The sequence below is a fragment of the Pseudopipra pipra genome, chromosome 1 (assembly GCF_036250125.1).
Source record: "Pseudopipra pipra isolate bDixPip1 chromosome 1, bDixPip1.hap1, whole genome shotgun sequence".
Taxonomy (NCBI): Eukaryota; Metazoa; Chordata; class Aves; order Passeriformes; family Pipridae; genus Pseudopipra; species Pseudopipra pipra.
The window spans coordinates 10,698,864-10,722,188 of NC_087549.1; the positions used below are offsets into that span (position 1 = coordinate 10,698,864).

Below are 23,325 nucleotides of genomic sequence, written 5' to 3' on the forward strand. Positions count from 1 at the left end.
GGAGGTGGTGGATTCACCGTCCCTGGAGGTTTTTAAGATGAGACTGGATGTGGCACTTAGTGCCATGGTCTAGTAACCATGGCAGTGTTGGATCAAGGGTTGGACTTGATGATCTCAGAGGTCTTTTCCAACCTGGTTGATTCTATGATTTTATGATTCTATGATTCTATGATTTTATGATTCTATGATTCTATGAAATGTGTCTCTCATTAACTAACTTTGTTACAGTCTACTCAGATCCTACATCCACTTAGGATCTCAACATCATGGTTGCCCAACTTCCTGAAGTGTATCAGGCATACGTGTCAGCATTTGTCAAGACAGGACAGCTTTTGCAAAGGCATTGCTGAGCACAGACTGGAAAGGGGTGATATCCATCTCTTTAAATTAGGTTGTCTGTTGGTTGAATTCCCGTTACAGTCACTGGAGATCTGGTCAATACAGCCATAAGCCATCAGTCAGTTTATTCTAAAGCAGACACCCACATTTAGGTCAGACGAAACATGCCCTAGGTATTATGGATAGTATTGACTGGTTCTCCATAAACATAGTTGAATGCCACATAAATGACTCAAAGGTAAGTACTTACATTTTAGAAATGTCAAGTTAGAAAACAGGATCCCACTGACGGGTCTGTGTCACATACCCCTAATAAGGAGGAGTAAGGTGTCGCTTGGGGGTCAGAGTGCTAACCCAGGTCTTACGAGGTTCACATTAATTTCCATGAGGAATGAGGAACTCACAGCTATACAAATGCTCCAAGAGCAGCATTTCAGTCCTGACCTCGCTACAAACTGCATCTGCCACCTCCTCCAAGTCACTTTGTCTCTCTACACCTTTGCCTCTCACATAGACATAGTGACATTCCACATCCCAGACTGTTCTGTTGCCTACATAGACAATGAGCTCCTACTGCATGTTACAGGGCTTAGCACTTGCAAACTTGTATTTTATTTCAAAGCTCTAGTTTCTACTGTGATATGAGTAAATAATGGAGAAGCCACGACAGCTGGTCAGGGGAGCTTTCAGTCCCAAGTGATTGCACTTTTAACTAAGAATAGTATGTTTTCATACTGGATTTCTTTCTTTTGTGTGTGTGTTATTACTGCTGAGAAATCTGATTTATTTCAATGTTTCCTCTTGTTTAAAAAACAGAAGCTTAACCCTTGCTCTTTCAAGAGTAAATGTAACCCTACAGGGTATATAATAAATATTTAAAATGGATAAATTGAAGGAGGAAGGGGAAAAAAATCATGTCACAGAGGGATAGCACGAATTTTATTTCAGGGTAATGACATGTTCTTTTGTCTCTGCCATCAAATAACTCTGAACTCAGGAAGGCTGCTGCATGCAAATGAAGGCAAATGAAATATAGGTGTCCACATGATGCGAATCATCTTCATCCAAGTGGCAGATGGGTCCCCTCAGCACAGAGGCCAAGCAGTGAATACTGACTGCTCCCACATTAGGAGTGGTCCTGTGACGACAAGATTAAGACTGGTTAATGGCACAAGAGGGAGAGCCTTGCATTGCACTTTTCGTTCACTGTCTTAATTTTAGAATGGATTTCCTGCTTCGGTGCTGTCAGGCCACTATGCTCCTCCAGTGGCGGAATTTATTTTAGCTGTGTTTTAAGTCACAAGAGAGAGGAATTGTATGCTGATTAGGCAATAAGCTGTCACCATCCTACCGGGCAGCTACTTCACACCTGTCTTGAAACCAAATGCTGGTCCTGAGCACTGTTTGCAGCAGAGATGTGGAATGGCAGGAGAAACAATCCTTCCAGTGCCATTGCCTTTCACCTTCGCCTCTCAAAAAAAAAAAAGAGGCAGCAGTTTGACTCTGATTTCCCCATGCACTCCTGGTTGCCAAGAGTGTCAATTCAAGTCGTTATCCCGGTACTTTTTCTATTTAGGGAAACTGAGACACGAGTAAGTTGAGTATTTTATTCAACTTGCACTATGAGTCTGACAGAGTAAGGAACTGGTCCTGGCTCTCCAAAACCATTCTGGTCATGGACCACCCTTACATATCACAAGGATCCAGTCAGACTCGTGGTTGTTCTCTTCTCAGAGCTACACACCCTGCTGCAAAGAGCTTACAGTTTTGCACCTCAGTTTTTCCACATGTTCTGAAATGCCATTGACACCCCATCACAGCCATGACTTTCTGCATTCCCTAAGGCTCAATGAGACAGAAATAACAAAGCACTTTGAGCAACAAAAGAAGTGATTCCTCCCATTGCAGAGTACTAAGTATGTGTTTGAATCATTCTTCTGATCTGGTAATAGCGTAAATCATTAGCAAGCTACAAAGTGATGATGACTGTATCTAAAAAAAAAAAAACAAAACAACAAAAAACCAAAATTGTTTAACTTAAAAAAATAGAACACACCCCTGAGGAGGATCTTTTCAAATGCTACTCATTTAAATGCTTTTTATCCTCTAACTGTGCTGAAAAACACATCTAAATCTATAACCATTTTATATACTTAAGAATGTCTGAAATAAAAATTACTTTTATTAACAAGTGATCATGTAATATTAAAATACCGTTATCATATTTATCTGTTTACCAGCTGGAGTCCTAATTGAAATTTGTTCAGAACTCATAATAGCATTAGGTCATATTTTGCTTACAGCATTAAGTAATGATTACATCTGTGGCTTTTGTTTTTAATTAGCTGTTTTCAGTTATCTGGGAGAGATAGAACCTTTCAGGATCGTAATTCACTTTTTGATTACAATGGAAAGAGAACAAACCAAGTCATCTTACAGAAGTATGTGTAACCACGTAATTTACATTCCTGACTCTGGGGCTGTTAAATCTGACTATATTTTGATTTTCTGTCACTCGTCAGTTATGTTAATTGGCTTTTGATGACAACAAGGTGCTGGTGTTAACACGTTTGGGGATCTAAAATGACTTTTTACAAAAAAGAGATGATTGTGTATTGTGTCTTAGTTTCCTGGTGGCAGGGCAGAAGGATCACTTTTAATGCAAAGTAATGAAAAACAGACCACTTTTTATCAGCCGTACAGCTGAACGTAGCCAGAGGTGAATTTTAAAGACGGTCTCAAACGTAGCTGTAGGTCTGATTCAGAAAAGTATTTCAGCACTCACGCTGAAATGCCTTCATCATTCATCCCAGACTACAGACGCACATGATTACTCACCTGCTTTGGTTAAACTTCTTGCTGAATCTCATCCTACAGAAAGGACAAGCCATGGCAAGCAGCAAGCCCGAAGGGAGACTTCAGGTGTGCTCGTCACTGGATACTGACACTAACTGCTCATTAGTAATAAACTGACGCCAGCAGCTCCCTGGACCAGGAGAAGTGCCCTGGCTGCCCTCTTTTTTCAAACTCTTGCTTAACTTGTTATAAATACCCATTTTTGGAAGAACAGGATAGTAATGCCACAAGCCAAAACAGGGAATAATCAGCCTTAATCTGCTGGAATGAGTGACTGCTGAGAGACAGCGAGCAGCCCCGCTTGCCTTCTGTGGACTCTGGGGTCATGGGGGGCATCCATGGCCCAGGAAAGCTCCCACCTCCATGGATGTACACTCACATACAAGAGAAAAGAGAACCTGAACATGGGCAGCCATGGGAATTTGGTGGCATTGTTTGCAGGGGAAGTGCTTATAAAGATGAATTAAATCGAGCTGGTAGGTAGACTGTGGCTATGGGAAAAGAGCAAGGTCATTTATTTCTAACACACCTATGGAAGTGTGAGGCGCACAGAGTGGTAACACTAAGAAACTAAGTCTGATGAGCTTACATGATAGTGACTGGTATCTTTGGAGGGGTTACAGGAATTATATGACTGTAAAAAATAGGCTCAGAAGGGATGTTGAGATGTAACATAATCCACTCCCCTGCCGAGATGAATAAAGGGATGAATTACTCATAAAACACATTGTCTGTAATTCTCTTGCTCTGCTCAGAGCCAGGAGAGTTCAGCAGTTTTCCTGTGTCCAGTTGTAAAAGCAGCTTTCAGGATCCTAAACAAGAATTTTAGAAACTTCAGAGTGGAGTAACAAGAATGATTTAAGCTTTAAAATACACCTGCAGCATTTAGTCAGTCTCTGCAAATGAGTATGGCCAGTTAATAACACTTACAGGTGAAAAAATGTACACTGGGGTTCAAAGTGCCTGACCTGATTTCCCCGCCTACACACCAGAAAATTATCCTCCCCCTCATTATGTCACACTGTGCCCAAGCAATTTCTTTTCTGTTGACCTGAGCCAGTGCTCCAATGGTTCAGTGGTTTATTGCTTGTTTCTGAGAAGACAGGGAGAGGCTTTTTCCCCATTGCTAAGTGACTGTGTGGTACCCATACCAGGGCACATCTACCACGGGCATTTTCAGTGAGCACAGGAATAGAGCCAGTACCTCTCGCTGGGGCTGGTTAAATGTATCCTTTCCCTCCTTGGGGTAATTGCTCTGTGAGGAATGATCCTCAATGGTTATTCTGGAGCAAAGGATTGAGAGGTTTTGGGCAGGCTGCCGGATTCTGCTGGGATGTGATGTTCATCCCCACTTGCAAGGGAAGCAAAGGACTTTCCCATAGCAGTTGTCCCCTACCGAGCTCCTGCCATGCTCAGCTTTCTGTGACCACTGGGAGCCAACACACACGGGGCTGAGAGTCCTCCTTCAGCCTCCAAAAAGAGAGGACTTTGTATCTGCTTTTCTGAACTGTTAAAGCCGTGTGAGGTCTAATGCAAGAGGATAGCAACATTGATTTTGCTGGGGTTTTTTTTGAAAACAAAGCATCAAGTTCTTTGCTCTTTACATTGACTTGCCTGCAGGACCTGTGAAATCCAGGCAGCCTGCACAGGACAAATATCTGTGCTGAGGAAGAAACCAATCTCTTCCTGATGACACCCTGCACTGTTGGGAGGCCAAACAAGGATGCAGATGTGGGCTAAGTCCCACATGGGAGATGCCAGCCAAGGAGACACGGACACATTCACAGGCTCAGCTTACAGTGGCTGCTCAGGGGATCCTGAGAGCAGAAAGATTAAAAGTGATGCTGAGATGAGATGAGATGAGATGAGATGAGATGAGATGAGATGAGTTTCATTGGGGATGAACTTGGCAGAGAGAGAAGTTCCTGTCACTTCTTACAGCCACTGCAGCCATCACTCAGGACAAGGTGGGCAGCAAGTAGTGGTGCTGTTACAAGAAACCTGTCTTGGCCTTACTCTAAATTTTGTTCTTTTTCATAACCAGTGAAGTTTTAGGTTTTTTTCTCAGTGAAAAAATAAGGAACAATAAGACTTAATGGTCATTATTCATCAAGTACCTTACCTAAGGTGTAGAAGTCATTCTTATTTCCAACCTAGCTTTGGATCAGCTAATGCTGGGATTCAAGCCTGCCCTTTTCACAATGTAAGGTAGTAACCCAGGTGCCCAAACACTGGTTATGCTGGGGCTGTTTAGAATTTAGCAAAAGTCCTCCTGGGACCTGAATAACACTTCACAGGCAAAATTTCAGTGAAGCGAGTGCACTGCCACAGAAAAGTGCTGGCTCATTTCCTAAATTCAGAGTAGAAAAAAAAAATCCGACAGTCTAAACATCAATGTAACACCATTAAAGCAATGTAGTGAAAATAACTCTGGCCTGAAGACTCAGAGATTTAAGTGAGACTAGAATAGGCCTTTAATTACTTCTATTTTTACTCTTCAGCAGCCTCAACAGGACTAAAATAATTCCCTCCCTCCTGTTCCCACTGTGTCAGTAGGACAGAGCCCTGCATGAGGATTCACACACTCCCTAATGTTGTGCCTCCTTAGACACAACAATAGCACCCTTAGCTTTCTCTCCCCTCCCACAGCAGGCATTCAGTGTGGATGAGCCATTCCACGGCCAAAATGAGAGGCACACAGGTGGATTTCCTTTTTAGTCTCAGCTCTGTCCCTTTTCTCCTTTCCTTATTCTGGAGGAGATGCAGATGGCAGTCGCTCCCTTTGCTGTGTGTGAGTGTCTAGATAGAAAAAAATCTCCCCACAGCTTGTTATTTTCTGAGCTGCCTTCTGCTCACCTCCACTTCCTCATTTTCCTCTTTATCAGCTTTCCGTATTCTCCATGTTTCTATTGGTCCTGTGGAAATGAACACATCAAAGCTATAAGTAGTAGCTTTTCGTTGCTCCTATGTCCTCTCTCCCCCCTCTTCTTTTAACATTAATATTAATAGCTACTGTACCTTTCTTTGCTGTTGCTTTCTTCTTGATCCTCAAGGGAGCAAGCCTTTTCTTGGACTTTCTGCTACTGTGAATGCTTGTTTGAAGGAATGCTAGGGCATGCTGGGAAGCACAACACTGGTGATGCCTGTGATACAATATTGGGCAGAGCAGCAAAGATATTAAATGTTATTGTACTTATCGGAAGAGTCAAACATACTTTTATCCCAGCCACGTATGGCTGGGGTTTTTTTTCCTTGTTGCCTTCCTAGCAAAAATAGCTTTTTAATCAGTCCAAAATCTCCAAGGAGAAGAAAAAAATAAATAACCTCTTTCCTACGGCCTCCTTGATGCTATTCCACAGGGCTGCTGCCTGAGCAGCAAGTGCTGCTTCCCGCCTGTTGTCAAACCACACACACACACACACATATACACACTACAGAGACACACATCACCAGCACCCCCACCACTGCCTATTATTTAAAGCACTGAGTTAACAAGCTCTCCTACCCTCCAAGGTTTGCCTGCCTGTTGCTGGTCCCTGAGGCTGAGAGCTGAACTCCTCGCGTCTGAACCAGCCCAGCTCTCACATTTGTATTCTGTGATGCAGATGCGTGTCTGGAGTGCTGGGAAGAAATCCCCCAGGTTTTATTTCACTTACACACAACTAATGGAAAAATGGCAGCGCGTGGCGAGGTGAGGTTTCTGCTCCATGGGGGCTGCATGCAGCCCGTGGTTAAGCTTGCTCCTTGGGATCACAGCAATGTCCAAAAGGCTGAAGGTGAATTTCTTAATGCCGTTGTCACAAGGAACAGGTACCGTGGTAATAACAAACTCACTGTAACCCTCAGAGGGAGTTATTCCAAGCATGATTTCTGCCTGGATGGATATAAAAGTTATTATTTGCTCCTGTCTTGACACCAGGGATCCTCTCCCTTTGAAAGCAAGGACTTCTTTAGTATGCAGAATCATAGAATATGCTGAGTTGATAGGGACCCATCAGGATCATTGAGTTTAACTCCCAGCCCTACACAAAACATGCATCTGAGGTGGGAGGGATTGAGGCACTCCGATGACTGCCCTCACACTTCTTTTGTGATGTGCTGCAACTGGACACAGCACGTGTCCGCTCTCCCCTAGAGCTGCTGTTGATGTGTTGATGCTATGGCCAGCAGAAAGACCCCCATGAGCACTAGTGGGCTTGCATCAGCTGGAGAAAGGACTGAGGGGAGGTCATGAGATGGCCTGGTGCTGGATTTCAGGTTATGACTCCTTCTTGTCTTTTCCTTTTTCTTCTCTAGCAAAGACATTTACAGGCCAATAGGCACAGACCAGCAGCCCTTTAGTCTCGTCATAGTCTGGGGAAATCTCCCTTACCCTGATCAACATGCTGTAGGACTGAAATGTACTGTACTGGCATCACAGCTATGACTTGGGAAGAAAACTAGTGGGGGAGGAGAAAAATAATACACTGAGAACTTGTGCAAAAGCCCACTGAAACCAACCAAAGGAGCTGCAGATTACAGAGACACAGGTCAGGCTACTATTGCAGCCTTTTCGGAGAAAAAAAGCCTCACATAAGAATGGCCTTATGTCCAGCAGTGCCAATTTTACCCATTTCAGCTCCAACCTGCAGCACCACAAAAGCTCTAAAGAAATAACAGATTGTTTGCCACAAGAGTCAGAAGAGTCGTTAGTCCTAACAAACAAAAGGAAGTGGGCAGACCTATTTGCTCGTAATAATCATCAGTTTGATCTTTTAAAACATGGCAGCAGCCTCGAAATCTAATGGAGATGCCTTGTGTTTGCAAACATGAAACCTAAATAAAGTTCCAGGCAGTGATTGGAGGATGTTTTTGAGATCTCTGCAGGAAATCTAATAGGAAAATTCAAATGAGGTCATATGCTTTGCTGCTTGTCTACAAGGTTCTCCCAAAGGTCTCCCTGCTCTCCCAGTTTATGAGCCTAATTAACCCCCTGCACCTGGTTGCCAGGCATGGAATTTTAAGTCATTATGGGGATGTGTGGCTTCTTTAGCAGCATGTCAAACTCTTCATGTCACACTCCAAGCACTGGAATTTGCCTTGCACTTCTTTGTTCGGTGTTGCAGGGGATGGCCAGCTACCCACACATGCAAAATTTAACTGAAGGGACCAATTTACAGGCAGTCTTTGGACCAAATGGGATAACAATTCCCCCAGAGGGTCTTGCAGGTTTCTGCAGCACATTGGAGCAGGAGGCTTTGAGTCTGAGTTGTCCTCAGATGTTTTAAACTACTTCACAGGCATTAACTATGCCCATTTCGTACACACAATCCTACCTTAGCCAGCTCCCCTGAGCAATACGGACGGTGTGTGAGCTTTCTGCATATTCAGCTGGCAAGAGACAGCCTGAGGAATCTACACTGCTCCCACAACGCTTTACACATTCCTCATTAGAGAGTCTGGATTGAAAGAATAAAAACAGTAACCAAGAAAAAAGTCTAGGAACAGCAAGCAGAGCTCCACGAATCAGACAGGAGCTTTGGCACAGTCTGCTGTGGAGGTTGCCTTTCTTGCACTTGTGTTTCCATTGCATCAATAAATGCCTGGCTACCCTGTGACTTGGTGATGCAGAAAGTGCACCTTTGCTTACTCCACTGCTCTCTTGGCTCTCTCACACCCTGATGTTCAAGGTTTTTTCATGGAGTGCAGAAGTCACAGAGCCAAACTTCTTCAATTTTCACCTCCTGAGTGGGTGCTTTCACCACTACACCAATAGGTAAAACAGGGGCAGAAGTATTTTAAGAGCCTCCAAATATATGATCTTAGTTTGAGATTTCAGACTCTGAGTTGCAGGACAGATAAGCCCAGATGAAAGTCTTGAAAACTTCTTTATTGGTTTGCCACTTGAATGGTTGGTTCAGCACATTAGATGGTGTAAATCACAGAGCACCTGTCACAAGTAACAATTTTCCCCACCATTCATTACAAAAGGAATTGGGGAGTTGCTCAGTAATGTACTAAATTCACACTAATTTTACTGTACTAAATTGAAAGCAGTGTCAATTCCCAGAACCCGAGCCAGCTTGGAAGAGCTGCAGTTTCAGTATGATCATGCCCAAAGAAGGGCAAAGAAGATGGTGAAAGGTGTGGAGTACAAGTCCTATGAGGAGCAGCTGAGAAAGCTGGGGGTGTTTAGACTGGAGAATAAGAGGCTGAGGGGGGACCTTATTGCCCTCTACAGCTACCTGAAAGGAGGGTATAGCCAGGTGGGTGTTGCTCTCTTCTCTCAAGTAACAAGTGACAGGAAAAGAGGAAATGGCCTCAAGCTTCATCAGGAGAGGTTTAGATTGGATATTAGGAAAATTTCCGCATGGAAAGGGTTGCCAAGCATTGAAATAGACTGCTTAAGGAAGTGATGGAATTACTGTCCCTGGAAGTGTTCAAAAAACATGTGATGTGGCACTTGGGGATATGGGTTAGTGGCAGATACGGGTTAGTGGTGGACACAGTGGTGCTCAGCTAACTGTTGGACTGATGATCTCAGAGATCTGTTCCAACCTTAACAATTCTACATTGCATACATTGCAGACATCAAGCACTCTCTGACTAAACCCCTCTCACCACCTTAAGGAGTATTTAGGCCCCGCATGTATAGCTGAGCATGGTAGGTTTTCATTTCTAGAAGAATCCTTATATATTGGAAATCCTCGCTGCTGTCAGAAAAAAGGCACTGAATTTGCAGGCTGCTTTCTACAATGCAATCATTGCAGCAGCCTTGGTGACATCTATTTTGATTTAATTCCACTTTGCATCTTCTTGTCCTGAATATTGAGACAGCAGAAGATTTTTCTATGGCCAGTAATGGATTGTTAAAACAATCAAGTATACTAGAACAATTTTCAAAATTATCAGGAATAAGCTGAAAAAAAAGATATCTTTCAGCAAAAAAATTAATAAATGACATGCCAGTTTATTTTTAACAAATCGGGAGATGATGGCACAAATTCTGACAGTACACACACTCTGCAGGTTCCTAAAGATGAACTCTACAGCAATTTGCTATGTGTATTTTAAGTCAGCTTCTATGAACAGTTAGTGCTACTAAATGTTGTCACACATGCAAATAACTATTCTTTTATGGTTTTAAACATCTTCTAAGAAGACATCACTGTCCTATTACATTCTGTTGTAATGATTTGATTAACCATTTATGTTAAGTACCTGTAAGTCCTGTGACCTACTAAATAAAGCATTTACCTTGACTCAGGAGTTTGCATCTACAAATGTTACTTAGTGGGTGACTTTCCCTTTCTCTGGTTCAGTTCCTACAGATATAAAACAGGGATAATGATAATGACCTCCTTAGTAATGCCATTAGGGATTTACTAATAACCTAATCATTATTGGGGAATAAAACTTTATGTGAAGAACCATTTATTAAAGCATCCCCATGGCTTATTCACACTCTAAAAGTGATTTCTGAATGGAGCCTTAAAGGGAAGTTTGATGAAAAGTGCACCAGCAGCAAAGATTCAAAGCTCATGGCCACATGACCCACAAATAGGTGTGCATCAAGGCATAGATGCGCACAAATTCTGAGTAGATCCTCATCTTTATGTCCCTCCTCAATCATTCTCAGCTACTCCTTTTGCTGAAGGAGGAGGAGTTGAGGGGTATTTCTTTAATCTTTTGGGTGCAAAAGTATGGGATCCTTCCATGTTCAACCTGGTCAGCAAAGGAGTGGCAAACACTTCCCCTGCAGCTGTTTCTGCAGCATTACACCCATCAGCAACAAGGGAAAGAATGAGGAGGAGCTGTTCCTGGAACAGGTATATTGGGTGCAGGTGAAGAGAGCTCCCTCATATGGCCTGGAGCACACACTGGGACATTTCAGATCATGCCAGTGGTGAACAGTATACAAAAACTTCATCTCCCACCTTATTTTGCTTCTGCATGGACAACCCAAAATGTTAATAATATATTTCTTTTTCTTTTCCCTTCTATGTAGTAACCATTTTCTCTATAAACTCTTTGTCACACATTCCCATTTAAGCCTCTGCAGAGCACCTGGCTTTCCCAGATGTAAAATTTGCTAGGACTGCAAAACTTTGAGATCTGACTGGGTGAAAAATGTGGCTCTTTGGGTCTACTATCTCCTCAAATGAGGACTTTAGCCTCTACGTTTACTTCTAAAAATAGGAATTCATCACTGCAAATTACAGTAAGGTTGCAGCTGAAAATCTGAAGCACAAGTAGTGTTCTCCTCTATCCTTCCAGTTGCAGGAAATGATGTGGGAAGAAACAGGAAGAACAGCTGACCAATACCTGACTCTGAACCTGGTGTCACCGGCAGAATTTTGTTTTTTCTGATCATGAGTTGATCTACATGACACCAGGCTTGCTGACAACAGATTGGGTATGCCTGAGTCAAAGGGGGAAAAGGAACTTTGCACAGGAGATAGCAGGGCTCATTGAAAGAGCTTTAAGCTACATTTGAAGGGGAAAAGGGATAAAACCAGGCTTGCTAGAGATAAGCCCAGGGGCAGCACATCAGTGTTTGAGGAACAGTGTACCAGCAAGGTTCTTCAGTCTGCTGTCTCAGTGGAGGTGGAGAGGGAGATCCATGCGTCAGCAAAGACACAAGGGTTATTGATGTGTCAGAAACCACAGAAGTGCCTGAGAATGGTCACATAGGAATTATGGCTTCCCACCCAAAAAGATGGTGGGATTCATCGCCCAAATGAAAGGCATCCACATCAATGCCTGCAGCATGGGCAACAGGAGGAATTGACATCATTGTGCAGCTGGAAAACTATGATATAGTTTCTATGATATAGAAACATGATTGGAAGACACACACAACTGGAGTGCTGCACTGGATAACTATAAATTTTTCAGAAGGGACAGGCAAGGAAGGTGAGGCAATACAGGGGTAGCCCTGTATGTTGGAGAGTGTTCTGACTGCCTGGGCTTAAAGATGGTGACAAAAGGGCTCAGTGTTTATGGGAAAGAATCAGGGGAAAGGCCAGCAAGGCAGATAATACCATGGTGGGAATCTGTTACAGACCACCCAATCAGGACCAAGAGGCAGACAAAAGCATCTGGGAGAAGTCTCAAGATTGCTAATCCTTGTTCTTGTAGGGAACGACGACTTAACAGATGTCTGCTGAAATAGAAAACGGCAGAGAGGAAACAGTCCAGAAAGTTCCTGGATTGATCATGAAATAATTGAATTTTTGATTTTCAGAGAAGTAAGGAGGGGGTTCATCAGAATTGCTTCCTTGCACTTAGGGAAGGTAGACTTTGGACTGTTTAGGAGCCTGGTTGAGAAAGCCCCTTGAGAGGCAGTCCTGAAGGTCAAAGCAGTCCAGGAAGGCTGGACATTCTTTAAGAAGGAAAGCTTAAACACACAGGAACAGGCAATTCTTGTGTGCTGAAAAAACAAGCTGGTGGGGAAGATGATCAGCCTGGCTGAACAGTCAGCTTTGGCTGGACCTCGGGAAGCAAAAGACAGTATATGACCTTTGGAAGAAGGGAACTCAGAAGGACTACAAGGATATTGTGAGTTATGCAGGGAGAAAATTAGAAGAGCTAAAGCTAAACTAGAACTCAATTTGACTACTGCCAAAAATAACAATAAAAAATGTTTCTGTAAGTACATTAGCAACATAATTAGGGCTAAGGAAAATCTCCATCATTATTGGATGTGGGAAGAAACATCACGACAAAGGATGAGGAAGAAGCAGAGGTACTTCATGCCTTCTTTATGTCAGTCTTTAATAGTAAGACAAGTTGTGCCCAGCCAGCATGGGTTTATGAACGGCAGACCCTGTTTGACTAATCTCATCTCCTTCTACGACTAGGTGACCCACTTAGTGGATGAGGGAAAGAATGTGGATATTGTCTACCTGGACTCTAGTGAAGCTTTTGGCATCATCTCCCACAGCATTCTCCTGGAGAAACTGGCTGCTCATGGCTCGGATGGGAGCACTGTTAAATGGGTAAAAAAACTGACTGGATGGTCAGGCCCAGAGAGGGAGAGTGAACAGTGCTACATCCAGCTGGTGGTCAGTCACTAACGATCTTCCCCAGAGCTCAGTTTTGGGGTCAGTCCTGTTTGATATATTTGGCAGCAATCACAAGGGGATCAAAGGCATTCTCAGCAAGTCCACAGATGACACCAAGCTGGGGGGGAGTGTTGATCTGCTGGAGGGTAGGAATGATCTGCAGAGAGATCTGAACAGGCTGGACAGGCTGGATTGATGATCCAAGGCAAGTTGTATGAGGTTTAACAAAACAAAGTGTCACGTCCTGCACTTGGGCCACAACAACCCCAGACAGCGCTGCAGGTTGGGGGAAGAGTGTCTGGAAAGCTGCCGCAGCAGAAAAGGAACTGGGGGTGTTGGTTGATCAGCTGAACATGAGCCTGAAGTCCCTCTTCCCTTGCATACAGTAATCTGTTCCTGTTCATTTAATGGCAATCATAGTCAAGGGCTCCAGCTGACAAAAAGTTACATAGCTGCAACAACATGTAAAGCAGTGCCAGTCACCGCAGGATACAGTCTGAAGTCATAGAGGTTATGGTTGCTACACAAGGAACAACACCTTGTAGTCAGGTAACTGATACACAAACATGAAAGATGCTAAATCATAGGTTCTGCCCACTTCTATCTTACAGTCAAAGGTCAGGACCAAACTTCATGTTGGAACTAGTGGAAGAGGAGGTAGAAATCAAATGAAGTCAGCATTCTTGTATATTAAGTACTAAGTCGAGAATAACACTTTGGAAACACAGTGGAAAGTGGCTTAGGTGGAACCATGATTCATTTCAAACCTCATATGTATTGAATAGAAATGAACACTCAGTTTCACTGTAAAACATCAGCCTTTCAAAACATGGTGGTATGAGAAGTGGCCAAGGGGCTCTGGCTTTTCACAGAGGCTATATGCTGCAATTTGTTAAAGTGAGCAGACAGCTTAGAGGGAATGGTACTTCAAAGAGGAGGTGGCTGGGCAGTGTACAGCAAGTTTAGCTTTGCAGCGAAGGAAAGAAAGGCTCTGATTCTCATGTACACCAGTATAAATAACATGGACTGTGCACACTGGCAAAGAGAATCCAGCTTAGATGAGAGCTGGAAGAGAGAAATGGATGAAAGTCCAGAGAGAGAGAAAATTTGTCATCCTGAAAGTCTGCTCTGCAGGTGTTTCTGCTGTTACAGATGTACAAAGCCCCCAGTGGCATGTAGTTTGAATCCAATCGGGTCCAAGTAAGGACTGTTGTAAGAAACACAACTGCCTTCTTCCTTAGCTCACTGATGTGGTGAGCCCTGGTTGCATTGTCAGGAGTCCCTGCAGCATTCCTGGTAAATGACTTGGGAGGGACGTCTCATGCAAACTCACAAGACAAACGATATTAAAAATTAAAAGTGGAAAAGCAAACAGCTCGACTGGGACGTGAAAGAATAATAGTTGCACTGTGTGCAATAGCTTTTCACTCACAGCTTAAGTTCTTACGGCTGAATGGCTGTTGGAAATACTAAGAGTTTGATCTGGCAAATCTCTCACATGTGGAATCTCTGGGAGACAGAACTGCTCTGTCCTAACTGTGATATTCTTACCTGCTCATTTCTGCTTTCCTCTTACCATTGGAAGATATATCAACAGCATATGTGGGCAAGCCCCAGCTGGCATCTTTTCCCCGAGACAGGTGCTTAAGTGACACAAAAACCTGAATGAAAGTGCAAATGCCCTAAAGCTGGAAATCTTACTCAGGTTCCCATCCGGATACCATTTCTCTGCAGAGAATTGGTTTTCTGTGCTTTCTAGTCTGGAAGCAGTTATGCAGTGGTTTCTGGTTGAAGGTTTCCTGTCTTGGGGAAATAACCTTTGGATAGCTAGGGCCTTAGTCATGCATTCCTTTGGCCATGAATAGCATTCTTAAGCTGTATTTACGCTGTGCTAAGCGTGGTAAATCCAGGTCTCTGCAGCAACACACATCATTAATAATACTGAACTTTCAGATCAGTTGCTAGGAAGCTAAGACTTCCACAGCTATGGGTGGTTATATCAGCCTTCAAGACCTGGCATCATCTCACTGGCAGGGGCCAGGCGCAGGGGACGTAAAGCATAACTCCTTTGCTAACATCCTCCCAGGGGATATACTGGATCCCAGCCTTCCTAAGCCTGCCACAGGATGAAACAGCCTTCTGTATAGAACAAACTAGGCAATGAAATGTTGATATATCTTATCACCAAGTCTTCAAGAAATGCATATCCAAAACCATTAGCAAAGTCTCTCTCCTATCTCATTCCTCCCACTTTGTTTGCAGTCCACCACTGAGATATTCAGCTATGGTGGCCAGGGAGGCAGAGCTGAAAACCCACCCAGAGCCCTGTCTGGTGCAGTTAGGCAGGGTTGGCAGTGTACATTTCCTAGTCCATTCCATACTGACCTACCGCTGTGATGAAACCTTGTATCTCTGGCCAGTTTGAGTTTTGCAATTAAAGGGACTAATTTCACCATAGGTGTTTAGGTGAGGGGAAAGATGTGGTACTATGAAAAACTCTTCCAATTTCAACAGTCTTCAGAGGTCTATGTAGCTTTCTGGAAAATAGGCCTATCCTCCTGCCAGTGACGATTATCCTCATTCCTCAATACTTTTTTTCTGGTGTTTGGGAAGAGGTAGAATATTTCAGACCCATAGTCTCCCTTACTGGATCCAGCTCCACCCTTCAGGATCTGTGTGCTTGCACTCAGCTCAGTGTCAAAATTGCCATCACCATTAACAAACTCTGTACCAGATGGACACTGAGGTCTTCCCTACCTATTTATGTGTGTTTAAAAAATATTCCCCTGCAGCTAAAACAAGATTGCCCAGGCAATTATTTTATTTAAAGACCAGATCCCGAGACTTCTATCTGTGCTGATAACATATCCTGTGCTAGTTTCAGAAGCACAGAAACTGTGCTAGTTTCTGGGGGACTCCTCTGTGCTAATGAGTGCACCAATATACAGCTGAAGATTTTTAGTCTTCAGAAATTGCCTGCAGCAAGGTCCCCACACTGTCCTTCCCGTGATGCCCCTCTCTGCGAAGGAGAGAAGCTGCCCTCTACCCATGGGATCCTGCTGCAACTTCTGCAGTCACTTGCAGAACACTTCTGCAAGAGAAGTTGGTCATGAAAGTCACCTTGTACATCTTCGTAATCACTCGCTACCATGTACATGAGAATCCTGTCTTGTATGAAATTCGAGGTCCTGAGGTAACTTCAGGTTAAAGCCATAAAGGATTTTTTAAACTGGTGACTAAGCATTTGTCAGAAAACGAAATGATGTTGGGAGAAAGTGAATGTGGGATCTACCCTTATTTTAAAATTCAATTAGCAGCACAACCATGAAGAACAGCCCTGTGGTGATGTAGATTTAGTAAAGTCATTAAGATCTCAGATTACATGGGGTGCTATTTCCCCTCACTCTCCCTTTTGCTGCCCCCAGCAATCCTGCCTGTTTTCAACCTATCACAATACAAACAGAAACAAATCACCAGGGGTTAAACAGCCTAAATTGGATTACAGTCACACTGTTCAGAAAATAGAGTATTGCTGGTAATTGCATTCCATTGAATAAATATCTCTACACTAGTTTACATCACATTAGTATTCTGACAATGATTATTCTCATTGTAATTTGCCTGTCCATGAATAAGTGTAACACAGAGCTCAGAATCCAAACAATTGATGTGTTCTGAGTGCTGGCATTTATTTCAAAGATTAAACAACATCCTGCCTGGGCATTAATAAAATCTTAGATCAAGAAAATCCTAGATCATTCTTCTTTCAATCTTCCTGAAGAGTTATGAGTCAAATAATTCAAGGCCCAAAGTTGTTCTCACTGAAGTCGGTAGGAGTTCTGCTAATTTCACTTGCTTCATAACCCTCAAAATTTCTTTTATTTATATCACAGTTGCCTCCTAAATTTGCTGGTTCCAAAATATTTATGGATACTTTGTGATGCCGATCTTCATATCAAAGAATTCCAGTATAAAACAGGCTGGCACAGTTAGAGCTAAACTTTACATATGATTACTTCTCAGGTATTTTATTCCAGCTTTTAGACAACCACCTATCTTAGAAGTGTCCATACCTCCCTCCCCACAAGCCAGCTTTACTGGGACACTGCAGCCTCAAACACTTTGATTTTTTTCAGTGCCTGCTGTTCTTCCCTTTCTCAGGGAAAGAGACAATGCCCTGAGAGGCAGATAAAATGGGATATAAAACAATAAATGTAAAGAGCACTTTAGTCTGGCAGTTCTCTAAGCTTCATACGGTCATGGGAGACATATCTCAAGTTTCTCAGTTTCTTTGTTCTTCCAGCTGACTTTGTCTTCGAGACCTTTGACGTTGCCCAGGGGAGTTTAGGGTCCCTTGGTTCAGTGGGCTGGCTGTGTAGCAACTAAGAGCATCACCAATGTTAGTGGGACAGCATGCTCTGGTGTGGAGGTAAGAAGATAAGAGAAGGCAACACTGGCAGTTAGACAGACCAAAATACCACTTCATTCCTTGCTCAGAAACAGCCACATCATCCCACTGAGCATATTTTGTAATGTAGCCCACAGCCCTCCCTTGAAAGAAATATGCAATGGCTGGATATCTTACAGTGGGCATTTGTGCTAATTATTCCTTTCCCTTGCCATAGGTCCAGTAATTAAAAAGTGTCCCAGGAGAACTACAGCATTATTTTCTCTCTGCCACTGAGCAGCGGGACAGGCTATAAATGATGTGGAGCTTCAGTTGTACTGTGCAACTGGCCAAAGTGCCTGTCTATCTCATCTGTCACATCAGAATGTTCCAGGAATTGACATTTCCATGTTTCCAGGAGAATATCTTAGTGATTATGACTTCTTATGGCACTACTTTGCATGGAAAAGTTTTTTGGGAAGATATATCACCTTTCTTGCACAAAATGAAAGAAACAAAGACTGTGAGAGTAAAGAAAGAGGGGACAGGTATGAAAGAACAGAGATGAGTATGATAGGCAAGACTTGCATTAGCTGCACCTGTATAAGTATAAATTTGTGAAGCTGGTCATTGTTTACACTCTGAATATAATATTTGAATAAAGCTATCAATAATGGACCGCTGCTGGGAGGCAAAACCTACTATGGCTGCCATTTTCTAAAGAATTATGGCACCTTGGAGTCCAATTTCCACAGGACTCCAGCCTGTAATCTTGTTGATAAATCACTTCCATATGTAGGACTTGATTGTAAACATTGAGAACAATCCACATTTTACTGCCACTACCAAGTGCATAAGAGAGAAAGAAAGCATGCTGCAAAAACTGTTATGAAACTGGAAAGTGGGAGCAGTACAGGGCAGCATGAAAACGAAATACAGAGAGGAGATCAGTATTTTAGTTCTTTTGCTGGCAGCTGACACCATATATGACAAAGACTGAAAGTGTCTCTACACAGTGGTGACTGTCTGAAAAACAGATATGGGACAGAGAGCCACAAAATTTATCTCAGCAGTATCTTCTCTCAGTGTCACTGGTGGAAAGATCTTAGAAAAATATTGCTTTTTGTCAGCATCATGCATGACCTGATAAAGCTGAAGTGGAGAGGGAAAGAGAGAGGCCATTACAGTAGGCTCCATCCAGGCACAGGCACCATGAGAGCCCTTTTGCCATACCGAAGCAGATTGTGGTGTTTGGAATCTGGTAGGAACAGGGAGGATTGGCCAAGAGGACTCAGGATAGTATGCTAATGGTGATGCTGACTGAGGAATCAACACTGCACCCTTGAACTTTAGGAACATGAGTATCCATTTTTTTATCATACATTTTGTTTGTAAATACATCTGAAGCTCAAGTCAAGGATGTGCATTTGAGGCTGGGGGAAGTGAGGAGGTATTTGTTCTCCACCACATGGTTCTACCTTCTTCCAGGCTTCCAGAGGGATGAAGCAATCCTGCAATCTCTGTGAACATCAGCATAAGACTTCTCTCTTCATTTAAGCAAAGGGATGGATTCCTGAAGGAATTCCACCAAACTCCTTCTGCTGAAACCTAGCAGAATTGAGCCCAGTGACAGTGATAAAAGCTGGGACCACACTTCCCAGAATGGGCCATAATGCAGCATTAATTCGTCCTAGTTTTTAAAGGGAAGAGCTAATAACTTTGGTCAGGAATTTACAAAAATTGAACTTAAGCCACTGACCCAAGACACAGCAATTTGGAAGCTGTAAGAGAGATAAACAGAACCTATTAGATGGCAGCATCATTTAACTATAGCAAGAATGCTGATATCTGACATCTGAGTCTTGGCTCAGTAGCTACAGATACCATAAAATCACCATGTGCAATTAGACACAATCTGTGATGGGCATTTCATAATAAGGCCAGAAGTACCACAGCACGGTTACTGACTTCATTCACAAACTACAAGCACAGTCTTTCCAGGTCACAGTTAAGGTCATTTTTAGCAACCACACAAAATCTTCTGTTTCCTGACAGGTATTCGTAATCTTCCCAAGGCCCAGTTAATTAGGCAGATTTTATTTTGCTTGTGACATTAGCCTTGGGAAGAAAAAACAACACAGAAATAAAGTGGGGAAAAAATCCTATTTCAGAAAAGCAAAACCCATAAATGTGACCATGTTCCATTTTTTCATTAGTATGCAAAAATTAAACACATTCTAAATTTTACTGAAACACAGTAGTTGGTTTTGCTATCTGCATTTAAAACAGTCTAAATGTCCAATATGTTAGTGGTAAGTACTGCTTTTCTTTTCATTTTTTTTTTCCATATGAGTTACAAATATAAAAAATTAGATCTGACCTTTCTTTCCCCAAGGCCATTACCAAAATCATATGCAAAACTGATCCTACTGGAAGCACAATTTACTTGAAGCACCTTCGCTCCACTTGGCTAAAGAAGGAGAAATAATCCATGTGCTGGTCTCTACTTATAAGCCATTTCTAAGAAACAAATACCTTAATCTTAGCAACAACAGGGTTTGGTATTTCCAACCAGAAGCTCTTAACAGAGAAACCTTTTTGGAAAAGTTAAAACCTAAGCAATCAACTTTTCAAAGCCTCTTTTGTGGAATGAATAAGGCTAGCTCCAAGCTAGAGGAGCCCAGACATGCATGGCTCTCGGTGACTTCATTCCAGCACACAAGAAGCCACCCGGCTGTCCTTCATCCCAAGCACTGAATACAGCAGTACCAAAGAGACCATACTCTTTCAGAGCCAAGTTCTCACGGCCCTGCTTGCAAGGGTAGCACCTTCTCACAAGCCTGTTTAGATTGGTAAAGAATGGCAGCAACCTATTGCCTTAAGGTAGGAATTTATTTGGGATTTGTAATGCCTGTCTTTCACAAGACCTGACACTGCAGTCATTTTAGTACTATGTTGAGCTTGGATTTTGGACTAAAGCCCATATGTCAGAATTTCTAATGTGGAAGGGAATTCATGAAACCCTTGACCATTAGAGCATCACTGCTCAAGCCTTTGAGCCCCATCATGGGGCAGTGACAAGGTCCCCTGGGTACAACCACAAGGTAACTAAGAGAGTGCTGTTCACCATGAGTAGAGTGTACACACAGTCCTACAAAGTACAAACAGCCAGGGGAGAATCAGGGAAGCAGTCTGGGGATTTTTCATCTGTTCAGATGACCTGGTATATCTGCAAGGATAAGGAAAGTTATATTCTCATACATCCATAGACAGAGACATTTCCAGGCAGAAAAGTGTTTCTGCCTTTGAAGTCCAGGAAAATCATAACTTAAGTATTTAGACAAGGAAAGCCTTGAGGGTTTTTTTCTCTTCACGGAGTTTTAAATTGAGTAGAAGATTTTATCTAGTTCTTTCTGAATCAGACTCCAGGACGGAATTGAAAGAAGCTGTAAATGATATTCGCTGCATCTAGTAGGTATTATTAATGAGCAGATCTGTTGTGTCCTGTGGAAACCACAGAATCATAATTTGGGTTGAAAGAGACCTGCAGAGGTCATCTTATTCAACCCTGAGCAAAGTAGGTCTACTTAAATCAGGTTTTTCTGGTATGGACCTAGACCAGTCTTTAATGCTTCCAAGGTGGAGATTACACAGCATCTCTGGGCAACTTATGTCAAAATTAGACCACCTTCTTGGTAAAACAAACAAATGAACAAAAATAAACCATTTAATATTTCAAATGGAATTTTCCCTATTTCCACTTCTGTCTGTTGGCTCTGTCATTGTCCTTCTCATGCTGGGGAGCCCAAAACTGAAGCAGCACTCCAGATGCAATCTCGTAAGTGTTGAACAAAGGGGAAAGGTCAGTTCGCTGGATCTGCTGGCTACACTCTCATAAATACAGCCCAGGACAGAGTTTGCCTCGGAGGACATGCTTGAAATCTGGCTATTACATGACTTTAATTAGTCTGTACTGGAAACCTAGAACTGGCAATGTCTCCCTTCTGCACTTATAAAAGAAGGTGCAACAGAGATTCTAAAAGGCCAAGAATTGTTCAGAGTTCTTCATGGATGAAGAGTGAAATAAACAAAAAAAAAGAAAAAGGCATAAAAGGCAAGACATTTCACAAGACTTGGTAAATCTTGCTGAGTTTCATGAATACACAAAATTGTTCTGTATTGCAGAGTCATCTTTAAAGGATGTAAAATCAGACTAATTTATCATTTTTCCTGTTGTAATCAAAGTACAGTTCATTAATCTAGCCCAAAGACATCACCTTCACATGGATTTTATTGTTAGATTTTGAACAAAGAAATGGCATACTCTGTAGGAATTATTTTGCCTGTTCTATTCTATAGAAGCAAAATAACACTGTCCTGTTTCTGATTACTCTTATGATCAGTAGACTGTAGATGTTAAAAAGGGAGGACACCCAGTAGAATTAGGCCCTTGAATCAGTGCATTCCTAGAAGAACACAATGCACACAACTCATTCTTCTCCCCTTAGAGTCATTTGGAGTCTTTCCCTCAAGTTAACTATGAACTGGATTTAGTTTATAGCAACAAATGAAGGACATGTCAGGTGAAAAATGGGAATGTGAATCTTTCACAGAGGACTGTTTTTTTACTGCTCATTCTGATAAAAAAGTGCACTGCAAAATGGCTTTGTATTGAAATCACTTTGAATTTAAGGCAGTATAGATTTAAGCTGATTGTTGCAACTTACAGTTGCTACAGTAAGTGTTTTTGTCCCTTGGCATGGTGGTCTTGCTGCCTTCCAGAAAATAATGTTCTTATTTTTCCCTACAGATGATTTATCTTTACCCTCAGCTTTGCTCATGCTGTTATCTCCTTCATGTGGAACCATAAAACACTTGAATCAGAGTAGAACACCATGTTGCACAGAAAGAGCCAAGAAAAGGGATTTGGTGTGGAGCTGACAATTTTAACATATACAGGGGTTGTCTGAAACGAAGCACCTCCCGTAAGTATGAGCATCAAGCTCAGTCTGCAGCTGGTATCACATGTGAGGATGGAAAGTATCATCAAACTGCTTTGAGTGCTACTGGGCTGAGAGGAGTTCAGAGCCCTGCCCTGAGCCTCCTCCTATGCTCTGACAGATGGCAGAGGAGGATGAACTGGGATGGCCACAGGGCTTCCCTGCAGCAGCCGATGTGATCGGTCAGGCTCCTGCCTAAAAGACAGCCCAGGGAAGGAGGGAGGGAAAGGAATAAAAAAGGGAATGAAACACCAATGAAGAGAACATTGCTTATGCTGTACTCTTTCCCTGGTTGGAATCAACCCACATAACCAGGAGGGAGAACATCTGTCTCCAGAAAGGCAAATGCATAAGGCTGTCAGTTCTAGCAGGTATAAAAGTCATTATTATGAACACACACAGCATTATCCAGAGACCACTTTATAAATCCAACCCAGCACTCCCATCCAGCATGCCAGAAGCTTCCTTGACAGTAGATTCTACTAGGAACATGGTTTTCATCTAACTAGTTCACAGGATTGAAGGAATAACCATCTGCTCCTTGCTCTCCTCCACAGGCACTATCAGAAAGGGCTTAGTGGAAGGCAAGAATGATATTGATGCTTTCTTAAACAAGAAGAACACTGGCATTTCCTCATGCTTATGCACCTTCCACAAAGGGGAAGCAATTGTTTAACACAGCAGCCACTGTACCTGC

At 42.6% G+C, this 23,325-nt stretch overlaps 1 long non-coding RNA gene across 1 annotated transcript in view; it reads right to left on the reverse strand.

Annotated features, from left to right (window-relative positions):
- Positions 1-1,256: 1,256 nt before the first annotated feature.
- Positions 1,257-23,325, reverse strand: part of LOC135409463 (uncharacterized) — a 30,703-nt gene continuing 8,634 nt past the window's right edge. Inside the window, exons 3-5 of the long non-coding RNA XR_010428222.1 lie at positions 6,214-6,338; positions 6,052-6,110; positions 1,257-1,624 (exon numbers count right to left, since the gene is read on the reverse strand). This is a non-coding gene — a long non-coding RNA (uncharacterized LOC135409463). The remainder of the gene's footprint in view (positions 1,625-6,051; positions 6,111-6,213; positions 6,339-23,325) is intronic.